At 40.6% G+C, this 17,509-nt stretch overlaps 1 pseudogene; it reads left to right on the top strand.

The window, feature by feature from the left end:
• Positions 1 to 12,529: 12,529 nt before the first annotated feature.
• Positions 12,530 to 14,879, top strand: LOC101963624 (nuclear speckle splicing regulatory protein 1 pseudogene; annotated as a pseudogene).
• Positions 14,880 to 17,509: the final 2,630 nt, after the last annotated feature.

The following is a 17,509-nucleotide window of genomic DNA, read 5'->3' as shown; positions in this document are numbered from 1 at the left end:
TGAGATTCTGGACACTCTAGAGCCAGTTTTTAGGCTTGTGACTCATCTTTCTGCAATATAATTAAATAAAAAGTTATTACATGTTTTTTGTCCCAGAATCCCCAAAAAACAAAACAACAGCAAAAACAAAAAATCATTGAGAACCCCAAAGAGCCTTTTTTTTTTTTTTTGGTAGATTACATCTGTTGATATTCACAATATTAGAAATTAAAACAAATTGAAAAATATTCATTTTTCAATTCATTTAAACTAGTCATATACCTATTATAGTTAGTATAAACAACACATATTTTAAGAAAAATAACTACATTTTCTAGAACAAAATAATATGTAATAAGAAGGCAGCACTGTCATACATTTTTATAAATTTCCTTAATGTCTGGTTCAGTAAAAACACAGCTGAACTCATACATTTGCTTATAGCTTAAATTTTCTGCAATGTATTTTCTTAGTTGAAGCATATGAAAAAAATCTGGAAAAGTAGGAAAATAGAAGAGTATTAAAGTGGGCTTTTTGAGTAATTGAAGAAATTCTCTGGTGATACAATGCCTAAATTTCACAAGTGATAGTTTCTTAAAAGATTAGGTGCAAGCCTATAATCCCAGGGGCTGGGAAGGCTGAGGATCACAAGTTCAAAGCCAGCCTCAGCAAAAGTGAGGTGCGAAGCAATTCAGTGAGACCCTGTCTCTAAATAAAATACAAAAAAGATGTGATTCAGTGGTCAAGTGCCCCTGAGTTCAATCCCTAGTACCAAAAAATAAAAATAAAAAATAGTTGCAATACAGAAGCTAAAAACATAGTGGTTACCATTTGTAACTATTACATTAAAATCCATTTATCTGCACTGTGAACAGATCTTTTGTGTATGCATGATTATGACCCCATAAGCCCCCTGAAAGGATCTTGGGCACTCCCAGAGACCTCTAGAGCACACTTTTGAGAAATGCTGGTGTAAAGTATCAAATAAGCTTTGCCTATATTCTCCTGTATCAGGCAATTGTGTCTTTCACATCTGGGCCACTACCCATGAGGCACAAAGAACATTACCCACAGTGTCACTTATTACATCCACAAAAACTGAACTGATTTTTTCTAATCCTTAAGTAAAGAAAACCAAGGAACACAATGAGTTGTGTTTCTATAGAAAACATGGCTGTTTCTTACATCACTCTTAACCAATGTGCTCTGGCACGAGATGGAAGTTTAGGACAAAGATACATAAGACAGACAAGATCCTTGCTCATGGGGCATTTACAACCTTACAACAAGGGAGACCCACAAGAAATAAGCAAATACACAAATACAGATGCTCATTTCAGGTAGTGAATAGCATTCTCAAGACTATAAGGACCCCCACAAAACCCAGCCCTGATGTTGCCTCAGAAGGAGGAGAAAGTTCACAAATCTGCAGAACAATGCAAATCTAGGTCAAAACCACAAAAAACTCTCTGGGGAGAGAGAGGGGGTGGGTATGACCTCTGTGGACAAATGATAGGCAAAGCAGAGGAAGTCACTGTTGGGTCATGGCAGGACAGAGTTGCAAGCTGTTTTCTGTCTCCGACCCCTAGGTCATTGGCAGATCTTTTTTTTTTTTTTAATGGGAAATGGGTTTATTATACATTCCATGGAATTTCACATCAGGAGATCTCATTCTTCTAAGAGATCTTTAAAACTATGATTTGTCATGCATGCTTAACCACAGAACAGTTCTTCTAAGTTGTCCCCTTTGACCAAGGACATCTTCCATTGGAATACACACAAAGAAAACAGACAAGGTCCAAAATCTCAGGAATAACCAAGGCCACTGTTCATCCACACCCACCCACATCTGAAAAATTATTTTTCCCCTTTTCTCCTCTTTCTGCTAATTTCAAAGCTAAGGCTTTGCACACTTGTCAAAAATAGTTCCCTCTTAATGATAAACCATTAATCAAAAGGAATATGGTGTACATTTTCTATTTCCTGAATTTTCCAATGGTTCCTCCAGAAGTCAACATTTTTATATGTGAACATCTTAAGCTCTTTACAACTCTAAGATATAATCTTCACACACAAGGTCTGTGCCAAAACCAAACACAGCCTTTCCCCATATCTCCAAATGACACTTCCACATCCAGGTAGAAGTGATTCAGCAATACTCTTTCCATCAGCCACCTCCATTGTTTGCAGAGACTCTGGCAGCTGGTGAGTATATGCACTCATTCATTTTGAAGAAATTCCTGCAGAGGTCAAGACTGAACTTGTTGCCCAAACTTTAGACTCTAGAGTAGCCTAGTGAATCAGTACATGAATAATCCTTGTAGGCCAATAAACTAGGATGCAAATCATGATTCTGTGGTTTTCAAGTTGTACCGGCATTAGACAAAGTATACAGTCCCTCAGCCTCTGTTTTCTAGTATTTTTTAAAAAACGGGACTAAATAACAATACCTTCTTTGCAACATTATGAGGATTAGACAAAGCAATTCTAATGCACTTAGCCTGGTGTACATCCTGTACTTATGAATCCTCAAATGGCTAATGTCATCCTGTCCCAATTCTCTATCACATTTTCCCTTCCAAATTCTCAGTAGAGAATAGTGATTGGCAGATCATTGCCTGGTATCACCTTGAGGCAAAATATCTGCTAGAGAGAGGTGGCAAGATACTGTGAAGGTAGTGCCTGGGCAGAGTGAGGAATAGCTAGCAACAGGGGTATTTGGATCCGAGCAATTCCATTTCCATCCCTTCCATCTGGAATGCTAGGGATTGCTGACTAGGTAAAAGGCAGGACTGGGTAGGGCTCCCTGAGGGACATGTGGGGGTGGGACAGGGGTAGGAAGCCCAGGATGTGGCACTGTAAGCTCTTCTCATACTCACCAGGAGGTACTCACCTGCAAGTTGAAAGCCCGCCTCTGCCACTTACTAAAGACATTGGGCAAGTCATTAACCCACTCCGTGTCTCAGTTTCTCCACCTGTATGTAAAATGAGGACAATAATAGCACCTACCTTGTAGGTTATTTGAGAACACGGAACTCATATATGTAAAGCACTTAGACCATATATGTCTATAGATGTAGCCAATTACCATCCAAATCCATTCTCACAGGTCCGGAAAGACACAACATGAAGGATACTCAACTGCAGAGCTGGGGAATTTGAGCATTGAATGCACTCCAAGGGCAGGGAAAATGAATGCACACTACAGAATAACCAGCCATCAGTTAGAAGCAATGGACCAAATGTACATACACAGCAAATGTAGTAGATCTTTAAGGCTCACCCTGGAATGTAGCACCTAATAACGAGAATAAGGGCCTATGGCACAGTACTACTTAGGAAAACCTAAAACATTCAACAAACAAAACACTACCTTACATTGATATTACATGTGTGTAAGGATTAATAGCTATACCTTATGGTGGATGGATATGCAAAGGGAAATATAAATGAAAACCAGGAATGAATGAGGAAAGTATCTGTGGGGGGAAAAAAGGTAATAATTGTATACCCAAGGGATGTGATTGGCTTAGTACTTTTTATGTGAGGTATAAGAAAATAGAGAAAGAATGGAAGGGGGAAGGGAAGGGATGGCAACTTATTAGTGTTTGGGCTGCAGGTGGGTGAAGAACACTAAATGGGGTTTAAATGGGCAGCCCCTCTGAAGAGGTAACACACAGGCCGAAGTGCTAACAATATGTACCCAGCCACATGAGGTATAAGGAACAGCATGTGCTAAGACTCTAAACCAAAACATGGCATATTGAAGGAACAAGAAAAATAGAGGTATGTTTGGAGCATTGTATGCATGGAGATGAACTTTAATTTAAAATGATAATAATAATAATCTGCGGAAGCCTTCCCTCCTGTGCTAAGGCCACACATACAGTTTAGGCTCACTGGTTTCAGGGAGTTGACAGTTTCCAAGGAGAGGAGAAGTCCTCTCTGGTCTGATGGTGACCTGGCTGGTGACACAGAAGTGAGGTGTGAGCTCCAGGCAACCCGACAACGGCAGACCTAAACTCGTCTCCCACAGGGTTGAGGGAGCCAATTCCCAGTTCTGGGGAGGCAGCGACTTCAGCGTGTCCAGGCTGGGAACACTGGGTCCTCCCTGCAGGAGGCTGGACAGAAGTGGGAGACCATGGAGCAGAGCTTCAGATGCCCATAGTGCATGCTGTGGTCCTGCTGAGCAATGGGGTCTTCGCTGGGACCCCTTTCCACGTGTACCCTCTGGCGTCTGGAACTGCTTTCCTTCTGCCTTCCCCAACAATCCAGAGACCCAGCCAGTTCTTGGTTTCCCTCAAAAGAGCACTTGGTACATCAAAGGTACAAACCCCAGGTTTTCACTCTGTCCTGAGGCGTTATCTTCTCTGTATTGCGAAGCAGAGAAGGGCTCCTTCTGAAACAGAAAACCATCGAAAAGCAACAACTGTTTTTCGTGAGCAGAAAATCCTTGAGGAGAGGGATCTAGTCTATCTTGATTTCCATCTTGTTCTCAGGCCAAGAAAAATGTCAGATCTAAGATGCCACATAGAATGGGTGGAATTAGGATGTGCTTACACACGCACACATGCATGCACATACACATGTGCACAATAACACGCCTAAACTAACAGAAAAAAATAGAATTTTCTTTTTTATGGCAAAAGCTCCAACTAGAATGCATCTTTCCCAAAATAGCATGCATAAATGTAGCTTTTTTCAGCATCAATTTTTGCTCACAAAGAATTGATTTTCCTCACTGGGACTATTATATAATGTTTATCGAGCACCATGTGCCAGACACTGAATTATCTCATTTAAACTCCACAACAAGCCTATGACTTATGCATGATTTTATCCTCATCTAAAACAAGAGAAAACTGAAGCTGAAGAGGTTCAGAAACTTTTAAATGATGGGTTTTCACCTGACCCCAGAACGCTTGAACTTCTGAAAGTATCAAGTTTTACAAAATAAAGGGTATTAAAGTTTGACCTGAAACAACTACTGCTCTTCCGAATATTGTTTTCCTTTTTTCTTTTCCCAACTAATCCATATGCAGTCATGTATCGCATATTGATTTATCAGTCAATGGAGGACCACATAGGCCACAATGGTTCTGTAAGATTATACAGGGCTGGGGTTGCTTGTAGCTTAGGGGTAGAGCACTTGCCTAACATATGTGAGACACTGGGTTGGATCCTCTGCACTGCATATAAATGAATAAAATAAAGGTCCATGGACAACTAAAAAAAATATTAAAAAAAAAGATTACACAGGGCTGAAGCATTCTACCACGTTGATGAACAAACATCATTATCCATGTATTCATGGTGACACTAGTGTGACCAAACCTACTGTTCTGTCAGACACATAAAAGCATAGTATACACAATTATGTACAGCACATAATACTTGACAATGGGAATAAAGACTATGTTATTTCTTTATGCATTTCTATACTACACTTTTTATTGTATTTATTTATTTATGAGGCTGGGCATCATGCTAGGAACTTGTACATGATAAGCATGCTCTTCAGTACTGAGTCATAGCCCCACCCCTTATCATTATTTTAGTCTTCTTCTACTTACCAAAAAAAAAAAAAAAAAGTTCAAGGCCAGCAGCATCCTCATGCATTACGCACCTCATTTTACCACGACTTGATTGCGTCAAGGGGCCACATTGAGTGATTGGCCTATACCACCAAGGTGTGCATCAGGACACTGTGATGTTCACACAATGAAATCTGCTAACACTGCATTTCCCAGACCATGTCCCCATCACTGAGCAATGCAGGGCTGCACTGAAACATTTTTTTAAGGAGCTCAAAGCTTTTCACAGTATTATAGCCATTTAAAATATGTTTACCAGCCAATTTGCAAATGAGCAGTAAAAGTGAAGTCTTTGAGGTCATAGTCTGTCTTGGCACTGATTCTATGTTTGTTGTAATTCTAGTTTCCAGCTTTGCCCTTGTTTTTTTCCTCTAGTTTTTCTTTCTCTTTGCACTAATGGTTTAATTGCTTCTTGTGACTATAAAACAACATCTGAGCATTCTGAAAATTTTGCTGCAGTAAACATTCTTTATCTGAGTCTGGGTTCCCTGGAAATTATAGTCTGAGGCAGAACTTACAATCGAAAGCTCTCCTGGAAGAGTGCAAAGTCAAGGCTGCAAGGGTGAAGCGGGACAGGACAATGAGGGGGAGGTGAAGCAAAGAGAAGGTGCTTTAATACTGGCCTCTGTTTCACTAGAAAGCACCATTGGTTAGTGGATCATGTGGAAGTTTCCAGAAAAGCTACATGAAACATTTCTCAGAAGAATCCTTTGGGGGAAGGAAGAATTTATCCATGGGTTCTCTCCCACCTTCTGCCTCTCCATCAGTAAAGTCTGCTTCACTGGAGATTAGCTTCTGAAATTCTGGCTTTGTCGCTTGACCCCACTGGGCAGCCACCAGGGAAGCAGCAGTTGCATCTGCCCATGGTGAACCTCAGATCACACGGTGAGTGTGCAGGCACAAGCCAGGGACATTCCCTTTCTGCTTGCAGCCTGCAACCCCTGGGCCCTAGCAAGCCAGGGCGCCCCCAGCAGTCTCACTGTGTCAAGTACCTGGTGACAGAGAAGGCCCAGGGAGGGATGGAAGAGGCCAGCAGTGTGAGGCATGAGGCAGTGTGACCTTGAGCTGTGCCAGGAGCAGCTGGCAGTGGGCCCAGCTGCCTGAGCCTGGAGAACATTGCAACAGCAAGGGTTCTGTAGTGATGGCGTCCCAAGAGCTTCTCTACAGCAACGACCCAAACCACATCTCCTCTTCTTAGAAAAAGGTGATCTTCCTGCAGGGTCATCGTAGCCTTGAGTAGAGAGCCATGGCTGAGGACCAAAAGCTCAAACTGTCAGAACATACTAACGTGGTCTCCTAGTGCACACACAGCCTTCTCACTGGGTGGACCTAGAAGTGCATGCAATGGCAGGGTCATAGGAACGTCCCTCTTCAACTACCAAATATTGTCAGGTTGCAGTCCTAAATAGCAGCTTTAAAGTCAGGTGTGGTGGCATGTGCCTGTAGACCCAGCTACTTGGGAGGCTGAGGCAGGAGGATCACTTGAGCCTAGCAGAGACCCTGCCTCAGAAAATAATAAATAAATAAACTTCCAAGAGTCGCTTGTTAATTACTTGGTCTGATTCTTTTCTTCTCATATAAGATATGTCTAAAACTCATCCATAAATTTTCAGAGAAACAATTCACCAAATATCCCTATCATAATTCTCTTATTAAATTGGAATAGACATCTCTTGCTAAACTCACAGGAAAACCAAAAGTAAGCATTAAAAATTACCTACGAGGTATTGGAATTTGAAAAGAGAAGCTATTTGAATCCACATTCATTTATTGTTTTTTTTAATAACTTTTTATTCTATTTGTTTATTTTTATGTGGTGTTGAAGATCGAACCCAGTGCCTCACACATGGTAGGCAAGAGCTCTACCGCTGAGCCCAAGCCCCAGCCCCAGCCCCAACCCCACGTGATCTATTCTTAATGCTCTTTGCAGTTCTCCCCCACACTCACCCCAGGCACACATGGGCGCATGCACATCACAGCGCTTATTTTGCATTCATCCACTAGACAAATGGCTTTTGCTGTTATTTCAGAATCCATGCAAAGCAGCGTTGGGCAGACTCTTTACCATGCTGCAAGACCCAGAGTGTCCCTTGGGGCTTCCTAAGGTTCCCATGTAAAGCTGTGACTACCAGGGCTAAACACACATGGCTTCAAGTTAGTTCCAATGTGATTTTCCCTCCTTTTCTGTGGTATCGGTATATACCAAGAGTAGTGATAAGCAGGGTCCCAGGGCATAAGGAAACACGATGTCTGTAGAGATTTTTAAGACAACAATTAAACAGACTAAAAGTCGGTCTGATTTTGCTATATTTATACTATATGCAATTCTATGTAATGCCAAATACTGTTCCCCTCCCAATTTTTTTTTTTTGGCCTAAGCTCTAAAAAATGTCTATGGTTACTATTTAATTTTGTAACAAATACAATGAACATATCATACTGCTTATCCTTTAATAAACATTATTCTCTACATTCAAGTTAATTCAGAGAAACCCTAACATAACCAGATTTAATTACATGCCTTATTTAAGAGTTAAGTTCCTAATGGTCCAGAATCACTCAAATTTGAGCTGGCTTTGGGTGTGCTTCACCTCTTCAACCCCGCAGAACCCTCTGCTTGTGCATTAAAGTGCTACATTTGACAGAAATAGTGGAGTACAGTGGTTGTGGCAGAACTTGAGCAAGTTCAATCCTTTCTCTTTCAATTTAATTTTCTCATAAAAGCACACATGGATTTGTTATTATTAAAATTTAAAACAGTGAAAGTTCCTAATAGGTCCTGGGTTCAGTCCCTAGCACTGCATAATAATAATAATAAAGTACAAGGTGTAATATTTTTGTTAAATAAGTGCAAATTTTAATTCATGCAAGAAAGTTTGCTGCATTTAAATACTATCTTTAGGAACTGAACTGACTTCTTTTAATTACTTTTTCTTTCTTAAAAATTTTAACATTATATATCATGAGCTCTGTAATGTTTTGAACAATCAATAAAAAAAATTTAACATTAAACTGTAGTGTTATTATTCATTTCTGTAGCAGATTAATATGAAGGTATATGATTTTTCTTTCTTTTGAACAGCCGTAATGTAATTAAGAAGTACTGATCCATCACTTTCACCTCTTTTTGATAGTGTATTAATTTATTTTATGGGCATGATTGTATATACAAATTTCAGTTAAAAATCTCACCATGTTTCTTTTCAGTCCATTATTATGATCCCCTTCATTCCATGATTAACTAAAAATAATGTAAGGAGGTGGTGTTAAAATTGACTTGCTGGGTTGGGGTTGTAACTCAGTGGCAGAGCACTTGCCTTGCATATGTGAGGCTCTGGGTTTGATCCTCAATACAAGAATAAATAAATAAAATAAATGTTAAAAAAATCGACCTGCTGCATGTGCAGATAGATACACAGGGTACACCCTGCAGGCTAGACCCCTGGGGCTGCACTGCAGACTCACCCTGGAGAGCTCCCTGCCTGGAGACACTGCCCCCTGCTGCTGGGTATGAATTTGCTCACAGGACTGACGGATTAACACTCTCCCTAAATCCTATTCTTTTATTCTGAGACACATATTTAACTAAAATGTCAGCTCCACAAGGATTAGAACTTTGTCCTGTTCACACAGATCCCCAGGAAGAGAGTGGGTAATTGACACGTTTTGTTGAATGAAAGAAGGAATGTGGGTGTTCAACCATACATTTTGGAGAATATGTGTTAATATTTCTGCATGTTTTGTGCATATGTTCACAGTACAAAATAAGAGTCTTACCAAGAGCAGATCATAAATCTTAAATTTTTTTTTCATTCTCCTCACCACTGATCTCCCCAATGTCAGAGACTACAGTTACAGATTGACAAACAAATTGATTTACAAGATCAGATCTCAAAACACTATTTTGAAATATTAGAATGGCCAAGGAGTTAAAATTTTATGAAAAGCATTTAAAATTTTTTTTTCCTATCATCTTAGTTTTGTTTTTTTAAGAGGATAGTGGGACAGAGAGCGGTTACTTAAAATGCTTAGACGGGGGATGCAGCTCAGTGGTAGAGCATTTGCCTAGCAAGTGTAAGGCCAAAAGTTTGATCCCTAGCACTAGAAAACAAAAAGAAAGAAAACAAAATCTTAACTTATTAAAAAGATACTAATTAAAAATATACTGATATCAACCTTCACCAAATTTTAATAATTTTCTTTCCATTTAATATAACTGATGCACGGGAATGCATCTAATATGTTTCAGAGTTTCCAAACACCAAAATCACTATTACACTCGAGGTAAGAAAGGAGGGAAAATGTAACTTTTAGAGCTCTGGGGCTGCTCACATAAGATATTCTTTCAAAGATAGGTAGAATAGATTGTTAAAGATCCTAAAAATTACACAGTCCAGCCTCAGTTTTCTTTATATTATTGATTTTATTTTTTTAAACACACGACAGTGGAATGCATTACACATATAGAGTACAATCTTTCATATTTTTGTATATACAGTATGTTCACGCCAATTCATCTCAGTTTGTAAATAAAGAAGCCAGAACTCAGAAAGCATAAGACTTTTGTCCAAAGTCTCATAGTATAAGGGTACCGCAAGGATCAGAAGCCTGAAATCCTGGTTTCCACCTCCCCATTCGTCCTAAAGAACAGATTATTCAACCAAACTCTTGAAGCTGAGAGTTCTCTGGAATAAAAGGATTTATGGAGCCATAAATGCCAGCCAGGAAAAAAAAAAAAAAAACCAGGTTGTGGGACAAGTTCCCACTTAGGGGAACTTGAGGCAGCAAGGCTAGATGGTAGCTGGAAGCATGTCTGCCAAATCCAAGGGCCAAAAGCATTTTTGTAGTTAAAATTTGGAGAAGGAAAACATAACTAGTTTACATTGCATGGATGTGGTGGTCCACACCTGTAACCCCAGAAACTTGGAAGTCTGAGGCAGGTGGATCATAAGTTCAAGACCAGCCTGGGCAAGTTAACAAGACTCTATCTCAAAATAAAGTAAAAAGGGCTAGGGCTGTAGCTCAGTGGTGGAGCGCTTGCCTGGCCTCTGCAAGACCCTAGTTCCATCCCCACCACCACAACATAAATAAACATTATTAGTTTACACTGAACTCTCATTGGCTATAAGACAAAAGGGGTTGAGATAATGCAAAGCAGTGAAATTTGAATTGGAGAACAATCTATAAGGAGAAGTACTTGTTGCTTCTGGATTGGTTGGGGGTGAACAGTCCGGAAAGCATCTCTATAAACAGGATGCAGTGGCACCTGGTGGTCACTGTGACGGAATTTAAGTCAAAATTTCAACCTACAATCAGAATGTGAAACGGTCTTATTGGTTGGATTTTAGCTGTTAGATGATTAATCTATCCTCCCCTCTATCTTCTCTTGTAATTAAATTTAAGGCATCTCAGATAAGAATTTTGTTCTTATCACAATGTACAAGAAAATGATTCTATATGTGCTTATCATATCAAATTGCTGAAAGTATTTAAGAGCTTCAGAGCCACATCTGTTTATTAATGGCCATTGGCTAAACAATGGGAAAGAATATTATAAAGATATCATTACATAGGCAGATAACAACATACCGATTAATAACGCCTTGAGGAAAACTTGAAGAATTACTTATTACAACATATCTATGCATAAGAAAATTAATAAGGGCTGGGGTTGTGGCTCAGCAGTAGAGTGCTCGCCTAGCACGTATGAGGCCCAGGGTTCGATCCTCAGCACCACAAAAAATAAATAAATAAATAAACGTATTGTATCCAACTACAACTAAAAAATAAATCTTAAAAAAACCCTAATAAATAGTTTCTAAGAATCTACCAGGCACATAGTTATTCCCCTCAGAAACCATTGAGTGAATAAATAATAGCACATACTTTCCATAATGCTCACCATCCACCTTACTCTGTTCTAAGTGCTTTATATTCATCAACACGTGTAACCTTCAAGACAACCCAGTGAATGAATATCACTCTTACCATCATCCCCATTTTACAGTTAAGGAAGTTGTGGACTTACCCCAGGCCAGGCAGATAATTGGAACTCTGCCAACCTGGCCATCCATCTGGCTCTGTAGGCTGTGCCAACTGGAATCTACTTTCCAACTTAAGAAACATACATTAGAAGAGGTGCATAGCAGCGAAGATTTAAGTAACAACTAAGAAAAACCAGAATGTCCTCAAGGCAATGTACAAGCTCCAAGTAATTGGTAAATCAGTGCCAGAAATTAAATTTGAAATAGCTGAAGTTATTTTAATAAGTTATTTGCTGCCCCCTAACAGAAAATGTTATGGGCTGAATTGTGCCCCACTTCCCTGCCCTGACGAATTTATGTGTTGTTCTACTCCCCAGCACCTCAGAATATGAGTCTATTTGGAGATAGGGCATTTAAAGAAGTCATTAAGGTAAACAAGTCATCAGGGGGGCCCTGGTCCAATCTGACTGGTGTCTTGATTAGGAGGTGGGTTAGGACCCAGGCACCAACGAGGGAAGGCCTTGGGAGACAGAGAGAGTGCAGCCAGGGAGAGGCCTCAGTGTGGAACCAAAGCTACCCACTCAGCCTCCCAGCCCCCAACACCATGAGGAAGTAGATGGCTATCTAAACCACCCAGACTGAGAAGGCTAAGGCGGAAGGAGACTGGAGAGTTCACAGAGTTAAAGGAAACGTTAGCCATTTGCAGAACCAGAGCCAGGAACTTCAAGGAGGACCTGGGCCTCAACACCCCCAGGACATACAACTGATCTCTCTCCTCTCCTCTCTTCTCTTAGGGTTCACTTCATTTTTATTTGAGAGGGACTTTCTTTACAATGGAGGAGAAAGCATGGGATCTGTGAAAGGACAAAATCACAGCAATTTAGCTTCACCATCTTAATTACTTTATTTTCAGTTCCAGAATCAGGCAACACTTCTCTAGGTGGAGTTAAGTGTCAGCTTCACATCAGCAAGATGGCGACTCTGGGCAGTCCACCTAGTGAGGGAGGTCCTTCAGAGCTGATGAGGAGCAGGCCAGGAAATAGACCATGCTGGGAATTCCAGTATAGGGTCTTAAGATTTAACATCTGAGCAGCCATCTTAAACGTCAACCGCTTGGGGGCTGGAGCTGGGGCTGAGTGGCAGAGCGCTTGCCTAATAAGTGTGAGGCACTGGGTTCGATCCTCAGCACCACATTAAAAAAAAAAAAAAAAAGTACATCAACAATTAAATGTTAACTGCCATCTTATGAGATAAATTTCCCTTTCCTGCACTTCCTCTTACCCCAACTCCTCCCACCCCCATTAGTGACCTACCCCATGGTAACCCTAAGCCAATACCAGAAGGACATGACCCCTTGACTCGGGAAAGCCCCGTGGTACCATTGACCTAAGCCAAAACCATGCTATTCCCACCCGCCTAGCTCTGACACAAGCACCCCCAAGTCTAGCCCAAAGCATCACAGCTACAACTCCAAACCCCTGCCTCGCAAAAGCTGAACACCCGAACATCTGGGGTCCTCTCTCCTCTCTATAGAGAGATGGCCTTTATTTGTCAGCTCTGACAAGTAAACTCTCGTGTGTGTCTCTGCCTGGTCTCTGTCTTTCATTTCTCATTTACCTGTCTCTCATTCCTTCCTTTCCCTTCATCCAGAGGCTGCAGGAGATTCTGCTGTGACAGTATTTACAATGAAATGCAGAAGGAAAAAATAAGGAAAGTAATTCTAAATTGCTTTTAGGAAAAGACTGGAAGCCCAAGTATATTTACAAAGGAGATCAGAAAAAGGGAATGAGAAGGAAGAATGGAAAAGAAAATACAGAGGGAAGGAGAAATGGAAAGGGGAGAATTTCATGATCGAGAGGCATTTGTGACATCTTATTTAGAAAAGAGAGTTGCTGCACATCAGATGTAGCCAAGTGGAAAGAGCTCGGTGAATGTGAGAGGCATCTACTAAATCAAGCAGTTGGGGAAGAGGAAGTACTAACTGCAGCTTTTGCGAAGCTAGGTGTGGGATAAGGGACAAGAAATCAAGAGATTAATCCAATGAAGTGAATTCAGAGAACAGAAATGCATCATCCAAACCGGTGGAAGGAGGAGGAAAACCTGATGTAGACAGTGACCATGATGTTGTGAGCAGCGAGGATGATGAGATGGGAGAAAATAAAATGAAATGCAGAAGAGAGAAGGTCACAGAGACCTCTAAGAATTACCCCAGGCATCACAGGAATTAAGCTCATTCATGGTCATCTAGTGAAGAAAGAGGACGTGGTACCAAAAACCACACCAAAAGTTCCAAGTCAAGAGGACATAGAAAAGGGCAAATCCATGCCGAGAGAAGCAATCTGTAGGCCAGGGAAATTATTATTATTGGTAGTAGTAGTAGCAGCAGTAATAATAATAGTAGTAGTAGTATTCTGGTACCAGGGATTGAACCCAGGGCACTTAAGCACTGAGCCACATCCCCAGCGTTTTTTTTTTTGTTGTTGTTGTTTTTTTCTATTTTATTAGAAACAGGGTCTCCCTGAGTTGCTTAGGGCCTGGCTAAGTGGCTGAGGTTGGATTTGAACTCGCCTCAGGCTCCCCAACCACTAGAATTACAGGTCTGCTCACCTGTAGTTGGCCTAGCCAAGTACCTATTGCTCCTGGTTAACCAGGAGAATTATTCCATTAACTGTGACCACCAAATAGAAAAGGATTCTCTCTGGCCTAGAGAGGCCAGTCATAGAGATTCCCACGGGAAGAGGCATGAACAAGAAGATATATCGAAGAGAAGAGAGAAAGAAGTGACAGAAAATGGAAAAGGGAGAAAGACTGGGAGGAATATTCCTCTGGAGAACAAGAAAGAGGTAGGCAATCTAATGGTACCTTGAGAAAGAAGAGAAAAGCAAAACAAAAAAGAATACATAAAAGTGAGGAAGATACACAAATGATAAGTACAGAGATAAGGAAAAACAAGAAATAAGCCCTCCATCTTCAGAAAGAAATCAAGACAGGAAGGAAGGCAGCCCAAATTCTAGGACAAGAAATGAGTTTCTTGACCAGGAAAGATCCAGCAAAACAAGAAACAAGGAAGAGGACAAAGAAAGAAACCAGGAGAAATCCTCTAACCCTAAAACATCACTGGGGACAAAATACAGACTCACAGAGGAAAAGCAAGGGCAAGGCCAAGAACAAGGGAGATCACCGAGGCAGTGAGCAAGTTTGCAAGCAGAACAGTGAGGAAACTGTGGTATCAGCTAGAGAGAGGTACTTGGCCAGGCCACTAGCCTGGGTTCATGCAAAGACTTGTGTTAAGAAAGACGGTGATGAATGTCTGTCCCAATAGGCAGATCTATGGAAGCACAGAGCACTGGGACTTGCTTTTGTGAAAGCATAAAGAAATGTGTTCATAATGGCTGGAAGGGATTTCAAAATATATTTCAATATTTATTTTTTTTTTATTTAGGTTTAAATCAAAAGTCAGTCCTTTTATCTTGAATGTTTAGTGGGATTTATCTATAACATTTCTTTATCAATGCCACATTCTTGGTTGTCTGAAAAAACCATAAGAGTGTGCTAAATTCCTCCCTATAACTACTTAATGAGGAAAATTGACTTCACTAAAACCTTTAAAAAAAAAAAAAGCTCTCCTAATAATGTTGCTTTTGTTGCAAGATCTGTTTTGTTTCATAGTTATATTTCAAATAAAAATGTGAATTTGAAAAGTAAAATAGAGAACATTGTTATATTCTGTGCTCTAAAGTTTGTATTAAAGTGTAAAGTATTGCTTATGTATCTTGTCTAAACTTCTTTATAAATTTTTTTCCACATTTTTTATTGGTGCATTATAGTTGTACATAATGATGGGATTTGTTGCTACATATTCATACATGCACTTATCTAAATAATTTTTTAACCTGCAACATACTTGACCTAAATGAAAAATTTAAATAGTGATATGAAAAAGAAAAAAAAATAGAGAGAGTGTTCCAGTGAGTGCTGAGGGCCATTACCAAGTAGGAATGACGCATCGAAATTTCCTTGCTAAGCGTACCCCATGCTGCTTAGAGGACATTCGATGGGACATTGCATGCATGCTTTAATAAGGTGACCTTGCTCAAGGACCAAGGCGGATCCGGGTTTAGAGCTGATCAGGCTTGAGGAAGTAACCGGCTCCTTGAGTTTAAGGCGTTGCCAGTTTAAGATAATGGGTTTTAGGGAAGTTGGAGATTGAAGATTATTGCTGGGATTAGGGTGTTCCTGTTGCTTGTTCCCGTTGAATTCTCGTGAGATTAAAATGGGATTTGGAGAGAGCCTCGTGGAGTAGGTGAATTGTGCGGCAGACGGCAGAACGCGATTGTCCCTGGACCTGTGTGGAGGCGGTGTGAGAGCAGGAATAAAGAATTGCTGTTTGAACCTACAAAGGTGTGTGGTGGCTCGTGATTCTGGTGCCAAGCCGAGACATTGGCCTTTGGCAAGTGAGCCCAGCAGATGTCTGTTTTGTAGATGGAGAGGCTGAAGAAAGCAAATTGGTCATTTCAATTTACTTTTCTTGTAAAATGAGGACAGAAGACAGAACAAAAAGAAAATAATTGATTAGCTAATAGTAGATTATTTCAGGTCACTTCTTTGGGGTAAGGATTAAGGAAGAGGGGATTTCATTATCCTGCCAACTGAAACTGATCTATTTCAGAAACTTAGTTATTACCTCTCTAATCCTGTCTCCTAAGGTCAGATAAACTTGGTGAAAGGAACTTCAGCATACATGACTCCATTTTGATTATTAGCTAGGTCCTTTGGTGCAGCATTTTAAGCCAACCAAAAAGTTAATTCTCCTCTTCCAGTGGGGTGTCCCCACCACCCTTGGATGCTCTGTGTGCCTGAGTCTACCTCTTGTGATTCACTTTATCTAGAGATAACCTGGCTTCTGCTGGGACCAGAGGGAGGTCTCTGAGAAATGAGGAAGGAATCCGGGTCCAACTACCTCTTCACAAGACTTTCCATACACCTCTCATTTCCAGCCCTGCCTCTCACCTTCCCTTTCAGAATAATCTGGTGCCTCTCCAGGATGCTGTGCCATGAACCAGCTCCCCGGCTGCAGATGCTCAGGTGTCCTCCTCCTCAGCTTTGCTGGGTTAGTCCCTACTCATCCAGCCCCTGTCTATTCTATCTTCCAAAAATGAGTTGAATGGACTCCTTACCCATCCATCCTCTTTGTCCTGTGGACTTAAGCCTTCTGGCTTCTTTGCTGTTATTTTAGTGCACTTTGAGAGAGACCAAAGGAAAATACATGTTTTTAAGCTGCAGTGTTTAACCAGAAATCTATTTTGGGGATTTTCAAATAATCCTGTGAGACGCCACAGTGGTTGGCCTTGAAGCTTGAGAGTGTGGAGTGGTACAGAGGACAGGGAGGAGAATGGCCAAGAGAAGGGTGGGCAGGCTCTGGCCCCACCCCTAAGTAAGGCAGAACATCTCTGCTTTTTTTTCTGTTTTATATTTTAGGCATCTAAGATTTCACTGAAAGAAAGAGCCTTTATCTAAAAATAGGAAATCCTAAAACCACTGTGTGACACCAAGCTGCATCCTACAGATTTCTTGGAGTTGTAATCATGTCGTACATTTCCTACCCTGTTTTTAGTTCCCTTTTGTCATTATATTACGTTATAAACATGTTTCTATACTTCTGTAGCTTTTTCTTTCTTTTTTAATATTTTTTTCGTTGTTGATAGACCTTTATTTTATTTCTTTATATACAGTGCCGAGAATCAAACCCAGTGTCTCACACATGTCAGGCAAGGGCGCTACCACTGAGCCACAGGCCCAGCCTATAGCTTTTTTATAATTAGTTTATTAACCCAATCCCTGGTGCTGGTAGGCCCTTGGTAAACAGAGATTGAGCTAATTGTTACATGATCTGACAGTTGTTCCTAATTTATTTATAACTACAGGTTATGTGAATAGTTAGCCTGTTTCGTT

The sequence above is a fragment of the Ictidomys tridecemlineatus genome, chromosome 3 (assembly GCF_052094955.1).
Source record: "Ictidomys tridecemlineatus isolate mIctTri1 chromosome 3, mIctTri1.hap1, whole genome shotgun sequence".
Lineage (NCBI taxonomy): Eukaryota > Metazoa > Chordata > Mammalia > Rodentia > Sciuridae > Ictidomys > Ictidomys tridecemlineatus.
Note: the sequence above shows the minus strand (reverse complement) of the source record. Positions and strands in the feature narration are given on the sequence as shown.